Here is a 10,580-nt window from a genome sequence, read left to right as displayed (position 1 = left end):
TTGGGCTTAAGCAAGCAAGTAAACTCAAACAGCATCCAACGGACAGGACTGAATACCAGACGGAGTGGAACCCCCATCGGCTTGGCTACTAGCAGGTCACAGACATTGGGAAGCCATGGGAGGAACAATGCACAGCGTTCTAGTGCACACCATCTTTGGCATGCCTGCTGAGCTCAGGCAGCCATCCTTGAGGCAAGGTGAATGGTCCCTGCACCTCCAGGAAGGCCACTTTATTGTCAGGGAGCACTGTTTGGAAGGTCAAGATGTGTCCCCTAAGAAATCTGGCAATAACTTCAGGATCCCAGTCCCACAGGGACTAAATGCTGATGAAGCAACCAGGCCCCGATTGAGGACAAATAAGTCAGGAAGACAGGATAAGTCAGGATCGTCTCGGCAATTAGATAGTGGCTTCCAGCTTCCATCGTATATGGCAAAATCAGCTTGGGTGTTTTCCATGTCCTAACACCACTGCACCACCTGGTGTCCAGACAATATATTATATATATGTATATGTGTATACACACACACACACACACACACACACACGTTCTTTTTTTGTTTCTTTTTTTTTTTTTTTTTTGTAGAGGCAGAGTCTCACTGTACCACCCTTGGGTAGAGTGCCATAGCGTCACACGGCTCACAGCAACCTCTAACTCTTGGGCTTAGGCGATTCTTCTGCCTCAGCCTCCCGAGCAGCTGGGACTACAGGCGCCCGCCACAACGCCTGTCTATTTTTTTGTTGCAGTTTGGCCGGGGCTGGGTTTGAACCCGCCACCCTCGGCATATGGGGCCGGCGCCCTACTCACTGAGCCACAGGCATCGCCCTCTTTTTTTGTTTCTTTTCTCAATGTTTTTCCTTATGTATTTTTTTGTTTGTTGATTTGGTTTGGTTGTATTTTTATTTTTTCTTTCTTCAGTAGCAGGGCGCCTCCATTTTTGTTACAGTTTTACAGCCCCTTTTATTCTTTTTTTAATGTTTTGTACAATTTAATAAATATTTCTCTTAATGATTTCAGACATGTAAGGATGTTTGGTAGCATTCAGAAGCCTCATACTAATACTGGTTTTCTCAATTGGTTTGTAATCTTCAACAAGAAGTTACTTGTATGAAATAGTTATCAAACCAATAAGACTGCATTTATGTATCCATCATTTTCAGGATTGTTGGTAACCTGGACATGTTTCCTTCAAATGACCTTGCCCCCTTGTGTCACAAGGCCCAGGTCACTCACATTGACCTCAATGATGGTCCCTTTGGTAATAACACCCAAAGTTGAATATAATGGGTTTGAGGGATTCTTCTTTACACCAAGTACTGGCAGGCAAAAGGTGGCTTTCAGTTCAGGATGTCTTACATGGGCCTTCTTGAAACGCAAGCCCATTGGCCTATTGAATCTTTCATATTTAGGTGGTTTTCTAGTAAAGCCATCTCCAACAAAGCAGACTTTAGTAACCATCCTCTTCCATGCCTTCTTCTTTCCCTTTCCTGTTGAATAACTTTTAATACTTCTGTTTCTCCCTGGGCATGAACTTTGGACAGAGGGACTTCCCATTTTCCCACTTTCTCTTTTCGTTTTTGTTTAATCATATTGGAGAGTACTTTGGCTCGGGACTGTTCCTCTCTGTCCAACATATAGGTAGGTACTTCTCCCTGTGCAGTCTTTTTATCATTCTTTTCTTTGGTGTTTCTCTTTTCATGCATCTTGATAGTCTTTTTCATTTATATTTTCTTAGCATGGCACTGTTTATGATAGAGCTTAGCCTTCAGACCAATCATCTTCTTTTCCTTCTTTGACCATTCATGAGCCTCTTGACTTTCCTTTTTTCTCTTTTTCTCATGGTAATCCAAACAATATCCATAGCAATTGTGGTGTAATTTAATATAATCATTTTGTGGTATAATGATGGCTGCACAGCCACTGGTTTCAGCCTCTGGGCTACAAAGAAGCTCTCAATCCTTGGGTCTCATAGATGTACAAGCGAACTCTGCACAGGCCAGCTGTGGCAGGAAAAGGTCACTCTTTCCCTTTCTTTCTTTCTCTTTTTTATTTCTTCCTCTCTTTTGGTAGAGATTTTTCTACTTTTCTCATCTTTCTCACATAATTTTCTCATACAACAACTAAGATGCCCCCTTTTTCTTTATTTTATATAATTGCATTTTTAATTTTCTTTATTTTTTTATCCTTTTCTCTGAGGGCTGGGGGATCATGACATTGATCTGGCTGGAGGGTCATAGTATTGGTCTGGCTCAATTACGCTATAAACTCAGGATCTAGGGTGTCTTTCTAGCTCTGGTCTTTGAAAAAATGGTATTGCTAGGTCTCCACTGTGACATACTGCTGATTTTTTTCAAGAAATGGTAGAGATGGAGTCTTGCTTTTGCTGCTCTGGTAAGGAGCTCCTGACCTCAAAGGACACACCCAGCCAGGCCCCCCAAAGTTCCAGAGTTGTGAGTGTGGGCCAAAGCGCTGCCAAACATCACCACTTCTTCTCTCTCTTTCTCTCTTTCTGTCCTTCACTACTTTTCTTCAATTCTTTCCTTTCACTCCTCCTTTTTCTTCTTTATCTTTTTCTTTCCTTCCTCTCTTCTCACTCTTTACCCTTCTCTTTCTTTTGGCCTTATACCAAAAGGCCACTTCAACACCTAAGCTCAGAGACAAGGTAATTTTTTTTTTTTATTAAGTCACATACACATAGATCATGAGTACATTTATGCATATGTGGGGTACAATGTGTTTTTTTTTTTGTACAATGTGTTTTTTTAATACGATTTGGAGTGCTTACATCAAACTAATTAATATAGCTTTCACCTCATTTACTTGATTATTGTGTTAAGACATTTATGTTCTATACTTGATAGATTTGACTTGAACCCTTATAATATGCTCCATAGGTTTGGTCCCACCATTTACCCTCCCTCATGAAACCTCCCCCCTCCCCTCCCTTCCCACTCCAGAGACAAGGTAATTTAAAGTGAAAGAGGTAGTGAGAGGAAAAAGTAGGGGGAGGAGTGAAAAGGGAAAAAGCACACATGAGAAGGAACCAACAAAAAATTCTGGCAACATGAAAAACCAGAACAGAGCAATCCCCAAGGGATCATGTCATGGCTATCACAGAGGATTCCACCTATAAATAATGGAAATAACAGAGGGGGAATTTAAAATATGAAAGGCAAAAATAATAAAGGGAATTGATGAGAAAGTGGAAAATAATCAAAAGGAAATCCAAAACGAAAAAAAATTGGATGAAAGATACGAAGACTATAGAAAGGATACAGGGGAGCTTAAGGAATTGAAGGAGTCAATCAGGGAACTTATAGATGTAGTAGAAAGTATCAATAACAGATCAGACCATGGAGAAGAAAGAATTTCAGAGTTAGAGGATAAAACTTTTGAGTTAAGTCAGGCAGTTAACTTAAGTCAGGCAGAAGAGAAGAGTGAGAAAGCACAGCATTCAATCAGAGAATGATAGGACTCCCCAAATTATAGGGATCCCTGAAGGGCAAGAAGAATGTCCTAAAGGAATGGAAGCCCTACTACAGGATATCATAAATGAAAATTTCCCAAATACCACTAAAGATTCCAGAACACTCCTTTTAGAGGGATATCAAATCCCAGGTCATCTCAACACAAACAGAGCATCTCCAAGACACATTATAATGAACCTCTCCAAGAATTAAGAGAAAATTCTGTAAGCAGCCAGGAATAAGCACCAACTGACCTACAGGGGCAGACCCATCAGGGTGACAGTGGACTTTTCAGCTAAAATTTTCCAAGCCAGGAGAGAGAGGTCATCTAATTTTAACCTTCTTAAATAAAACAATTATCAGCCTAGAATTCTATATCCTGCTAAACTAAGACTCAAAATTGATGAAGAAATCAAATCTTGGGCGGCACCTATGGCTCAAGGAGTAGGGCGCCGGTCCCATATGCCAGAGGTGGTGGGTTCAAACCCACTCCCGGCCAAAAACCACAAAAAAAAAAAAAAAAAAAAAAGAAATCAAATCTTTTACTTATAGGCAAATATTGAGGAAATTCATGACAACAAGACCAGCTCTACAGGAAAACTTAGACCTATTTCCCACACTGATCATCACCATGGACCACCAGCAAAGTAAAACACTCAGAAACTAAAGGACAATGCCTGGCTTTCACAATGGCGCAAAGGATAACAAAAAAAGCAACAGAAATAGCTTGAATTCCCCATAGAAGAGGCACAGGTTGACCAACTGGATAAAAAAAAAATACAAGCCATCTATATCCAGTCTTTAGGAAACACATCTAACTTTGAAGGACAAAAGAGTTAGGGTGAAGCATTGGAAAATGATATTTCAGGCAAATGGAAATCAGGGTTCACAATCTCATTTTCAGATATAAGTGGATTTAAAACAACTAAAGTTAAGAAAGACAAAGATGGTCACTTCATACTAGTCAAGGGACCAATACAACAAAGGACATTTCAATTCTAAATATTTATGCATCCAATTTAAATGCTCCCAGATTTATGAAAGAGACCTTAATCGCTCTAAGCAATATAAAATCCTGTAACACCATAATACCTAGGGACTTTAACACCCCTCTGACAGAGTTGTACATATCCTCTAAACAGAAACCAAACAGAGATGCAAGTGACTTAAATGCAACCCTGGAACAACTAGGCTTAGTAGACATATACAGAACACACCATCCCAAAGCTAAGGAATATTCGTTCTTCTCATCAGCCCACAGAACATATTCCAGAACAGATCATTCAACTCTCAACAAAATCAAAAGAATTGAAATTATACCTTATATCTTTTCTGACCACAATGCGTAAAGTAGAAGTCAACTCCAACAAAAATTTTCATCCCCACATAAAGGCATAGAAATTAAACAACCTTGGGCGGCGCCTGTGGCTCAGTGAGTAGGGCGCCAGCCCCATATGCCGAGGGTGGCGGCTTCAAACCCAGCCCCGGCCAAACTGCAACCAAAAAATAGCCGGGCGTTGTGGCGGGCGCCTGTAGTCCCAGCTGCTCGGGAGGCTGAGGCAAGAGAATCGCGTAAGCCCAAGAGTTAAGAGGTTGCTGTGAGCCGTGTGACGCCACGGCACTCTACCTGAGGGCGGTACAGTGAGACTCTGTCTCTACAAAAAAAAAAAAAAAAGAAAAGAAATTAAACAACCTTGTGCTGAATGACAATTGGTCAAGAAAGAGAAGGTGGAAATTATTAAATTCCTCAAACATAACAACAATGAAGCTACAAGCTACCAAAACATGTGGGATACTGCAAAAGCAGTCTTAGGAGGGAAATTTATTACATTAGATGCCTACATGCAAAAAACTGAAAGAGAGTACATCAACAACCTAATGAACCATGTTAAGGAAATGAAAAAGGAAGAGAAATACAAACCCAAAGCTAACAGAAGAAAAGAAATAACCAAAATTAAATCAGAAATAAATGAAATTGAAAACAAAAGAAATAGTCAGAAAATTAATTAAACAAAAGTTGATCTGGCTCAGTGCCGATAGCTCAGTGGTTATGGCACTGGCCACATACACCAGGGCTGATGGGTTCAAATCTGGCCCAGCCATGCTAAACAACAATGACAACTACAACGACAACAACACAATAGTCAAGCATTGTGGTGGGCACCTGTAGTCCCAGCTACTTGGGAGGCTGAGGCAAGAGAATTGCTTAAGCCCAAGAGTTTGAGTTTGCTATGAGCTGTGACACCACAGCACTCTACTGAGGGCAACATAGTGAGACTCTGTCCCCCCCCCAAAAAAAAGGTTGGTTCTTTGAAAACATAAAATTAGTAAACCTTTGGCCAGATTAACTAGAAATAGAAAAATAAAATCTCTAATAACCTTAATTGGAAACAAAGAAAGGAAAATAACAACAGATACCACAGAGATACATGAGATTATCTCTGAATACTATGAGAAACTCTATGCCCAGAAATTTGACAATATGGAGGAAATTGACAAATACCTGGAATCATACCCTCTCTCTAGACTTAACCAAGAAGAAATAGATTTCTTGAACAGACAAATATCAAGCATTAAGATTAAAGAAAGAATAAAAAATCTCCCAACAACAAAAACAAAAAAAAAAAGCCTGGACAAGATGGCTTCACACCAGAATTCTATCAAACCATCAAAGAAGAGCTTGTACCTATACTGCAGAACTTATTCCAAAACATTGAGAAGAAATAAATTTTCACCAACACATTCTATGAAGCGAACATCACCCTGATACCAAAACCAGGAAAGGACTCCACTAAAAAGGAGAACTACAGACCAATTTCACCAATGAATATTGATTCAAAAATACTCAATAAAACCTTAGCTAATAGATACCCACTACACATTTAAAAAAATTGTACATGACGATCAAGTAGGCTTCATGCCAGTGATGCAAGGCTGATTTAACATATGCAAATCCATAAATGTAATTCACTGTATCAATAGAAGCAAACAAAGACTATATGATCCCCTCAATAGATGCAGAAAACAAATCATTTGATAAAATTCAGCATCCTTTTCTAACAAGAACACTTAGGAAAATATGCATAGGTGGCCTATTTATTTATTTATTTATTTTTTTATTGTTGGGGATTCATTGAGGGTACAATAAGCCAGGTTACACTGATTGCAATTGTTAGGTAAAGTCCCTCTTGCAAGGTGGCCTATTTCTTAAACCAATTGAAGCCATTTATGACAAACCCACAGCTAATATCATACTGAATGTAGTAAAACTGAAAGCTTTTCCACTTAGAACTAGAACCAGACAAGGATGCCATCTATCACCATTACTATTCAACATAGTTCCGGAAGTTCTAGCCAATGCAGTCAGGCAAGAGAAGGATATAAAGGGCATCCACATGGAGCCAGAGAAGGACAAACTCTTATTCTTTGCCAATGATATAATCTCATACTTAGAGAACCCCATGAGACTCCTCGAAGTGATTAAGAAATACAGTAATGTCTCAGGGTAAAAAAATCAGTGTCCACAAATTACTAGCCTTTATATATGTCAATAACAGCTAAATTGAGAAGTTAATCAAGGACACAATTCCCTTCACAGTAGCTTCAAAGAAAATGAAATACCTAGGAATATACCTAACAGAAGAGATGAAGAACCTCTACAAAGAGGATTATGAAACTCTAAGAAAAGAAACAGCAGAAAATATTAACAAATGGAAGAACATACCAAGCTCTTGGTTGGAAAGAATCAACATTATTAAAATGTCTACACTACCCAAAGCAATCTACAGATTCAATGCAATACCCATTGAAATACCAACAGCAGACTTTGATGAACTGGAAAAAAATAGTTCTTCATTTCGTATGTAAGCAGAAAAAAAAAAAAAAACCCATACACCTAAGGCAATTCTTAGTAATAAAAACAAGGCTGGGAGCATACAGACTTTAGGCTATACTACAAGGCCATGGTAATCAATACCATAGCATGGTATTGGCACAAAAATAGACACTGACATCTTGTACCAAATAGAAAACCTTGAGATTCGAGATGGATAAAAGATCTAAATCTAAGGCAGGAAACAATAAAAGCCCTCGAAGAAAGTATAGGGAAAACACTTGAAGGTATCAGCCTAGGGGAAGACTTAATGAAGAAGACTCCAGTGGCAATTGCAACAACAAAAATAAATAAGTGGAACTTAATTAAACTGAATAGCTTCTGTACAGCTAAGGAGACAATAACCAAAGCAAAGAGACAACCATCAGAATGGGAAAAGATATTTGCATACTATCAATCAGACGAAAGCTTGATAACTAGAATCTACACAACTCAAATTCAGCAACAAAAAAAGTGTCAACAATCCCTTATATCAATGGACAAGTGAGATGAATAGAACCTTCTCTAAAGAAGACAGACAAATGGCTATCAAACATATTAAAAAATGCTCTTCATCACTAATTATCAGAGAAATGCAAATCAAAACCACCCTGAGATATCATCTAACCCCAGTGAGAATGGCCCACATCACAAAGTCTCATAGCCTGCAGATGTTGGCATGGACGTTGAGATAAGGGAACACTTTTACACTGCTGGTGGGACTGCAAACTAATACAACCTTTTTGGAAGGAAGTATGGAGAATCCTCAAAGAACTCAAACTAGACTTCCCATTTGATCATGCAATCCCATTACTGGGCATCTATCCAGAAAAAAAAATTATTTCATCATAAGGACATTTACACTAGATTGTTTATTGCAGCTCCATTTACATTTGCCAAATTGTGGAAATGACCTAAATGCCCACCAATCCAGGAATGGTTTAACAAGCTATGGTATATGTATACCATGGAATACTATTTGGCCACTAAAAAATACGGTGACTTTACATCTTTCATATCAACCAGGATGGAGTTGAAACACATTCCTCTTAGTAAAGCATCACAAGAATGGAGAAGCAAGAATCCAATGTACTCAATTCTGATATGAGGATAATTGATGTTAGTATATGGTGGAGGGTGGGAGAAGGGGAGAGTGGAGACAGGGAAGGGGGATTCACGGTGTGTGACACATCTCTTGGGGGGTGGAACACAATTATAAGATAAACTTTATCTAACAAAAGTAAGCAGCGTAACCTGGTTCTTTGTACCCTCAATGATTCCCCAACAATAAAAATATAAAATGAAATAAAATAAAAAGGGAAAAAAATTTACAATTACCAAGATCTGGAAACGACCTAAATGCCCATCAATCCAGGAATGGATTAACAAACTGCGGTATATACATATACATATGGAATACTATTCAGGCATAAAAAGATGAAGATTTTGCATCTTTTTTATTAACCTGGATGGAGTTGAAACACATTCTTCTTAGTATCACAAAAATGGCAAAGAAAATATCCAATGTACTCAATACTACTATGAAGCCAGTAGACAATGTAATACATACCCACATAAGAAAAAAACTCAATTCAAGGGGAGAGGGAATGAGGGAGGGAGAGAGGGGAGGAGGGGAGGGGATTGGTGTGCTCCCTCTTAATGGCGCAATGTAAGGGTATATGGCACACCTTTTGGGTGTAGGACACAACTACAAGAAGAATTCTACCTAACAAATGCAAATATTGTAACCTAGTTGTTTGTATCTCATATTAACCTGAAATTAAAAAATAAAATAAAAGGAAAAGAAAAAAACAAACAAAAAAGAATCATTCTACAAGCAAATTTTTGGTGAACTATGAATATATCTGCTTTTACAATAATGATATATATACATATTGGACCTATAGAATCTAGTTATTAAAAACTCCAGGCCTAATTACCAGTGATAAAAATATGTATTCTTAACAATGCAGGAAAATAAAAAAGGTCCTACAGCTGAGGACCTTTATACTTGCAAAGCAAGAATAGCGGCAGTTGCCAACCAAATCCCCAAACCTACTGATGTTAAAGCTCCTTCCTGACACTATGGGCACCCTGCATGTCCACAAGCTACATGTGACAGCTGGAATTCCTGGAAAGGTATCAAATAGGAGCAGCAAGTGCTAAGAATTGTACTTTTGGGATTATGAATACCAAATTCTAGTGACCTAAACAACTGAATAGTGGGCAGCCCTGAGTTATATAGAAGTAAAAGGGTAACAAAAAACTGTTCCGTCTATAATTTTCCCATTAAAAATAATGACTTAGCTACGGGCATCACACTACCTGACTTCTAAAGGTACTACAAACTACAGTAACCAAATCAACATAGTACCGTCATAAAAACAGACACATAGACCAAATGGAACAGAATAGAGAATTCACATACAAATCCATGCATTTAAAGCCAACTCATTTTCAAAAAAGGCATCAAGAACATACAATGAGGAAAGGACAGTCTTTTCAATAAATGATGTGGAAAAAACTGGATAATCATCAGAAGGAGAATGAAATTAGACCCCTATCGCTCACCACACACAGGTAAAAATGGATTAAAAATTTAAATTTAATATCTGGAATGATGAAATGACTAGAAGAAAACATTGGGAAAATGATGCAGAACATTGGTCTGGACAAAGATATTTTGTGAAGGACTTCAAAAGCACAAACAAACAAAGCAAAAATAGACAAATGGTATTACATCAAGGTAAAAAGCTTCTGCACAGCTAAGGAAACAATCAACAAAGAGAAGAGACAGCCCACAGAATGGGAGAAAATATTTTCAAACCACTGATCTGACAAGGAATTAATAACCAGAAAATATAATGAGCTCAAACAACTCAATAAGAATAAAACAAATGATTCAATTAAAAGAAAATATACAAATGACCAACAGGTATGTGAAAAAATGCTTAACATCACTAATCATCAGAGGAATTAAAATCAAAACTACAAGCTGGGCACAGTGCCTGTAATCCACCACTTTGGGAGGCCAAGGTGGGAGCATCACTGGAGGTCAGGAGTTTGAGACCAGCCTGGGCAACATAGCAAGACCTTGTCCCTACAAAAAATTAAAAAATATCCAGACATGGTGATGCGTGCCTGCAGCTACTAGGGAGGCTGAGACAAGAGGATTGCTTGAGCCCAGGAGCTTGAAGTTGCAGTGAGCTGTGATGATGCTGCTGCATTCTAGCCTGGGTGACA

The 10,580-nt window shown here is 38.5% G+C and overlaps 1 pseudogene; it reads right to left on the bottom strand.

Moving 5' to 3' along the window:
- Positions 1 to 1,138: 1,138 nt before the first annotated feature.
- LOC128571156 (ribosome biogenesis protein NSA2 homolog) overlaps positions 1,139 to 10,580 on the bottom strand; it is a 71,309-nt pseudogene continuing 61,867 nt past the window's right edge.

Source organism: Nycticebus coucang, chromosome 18 (genome assembly GCF_027406575.1).
Source record: "Nycticebus coucang isolate mNycCou1 chromosome 18, mNycCou1.pri, whole genome shotgun sequence".
NCBI classification, from domain to species: Eukaryota; Metazoa; Chordata; class Mammalia; order Primates; family Lorisidae; genus Nycticebus; species Nycticebus coucang.
The sequence above is the reverse complement of the archived record's forward strand: the minus strand, read 5'-3'. Positions and strand labels throughout refer to the sequence as shown.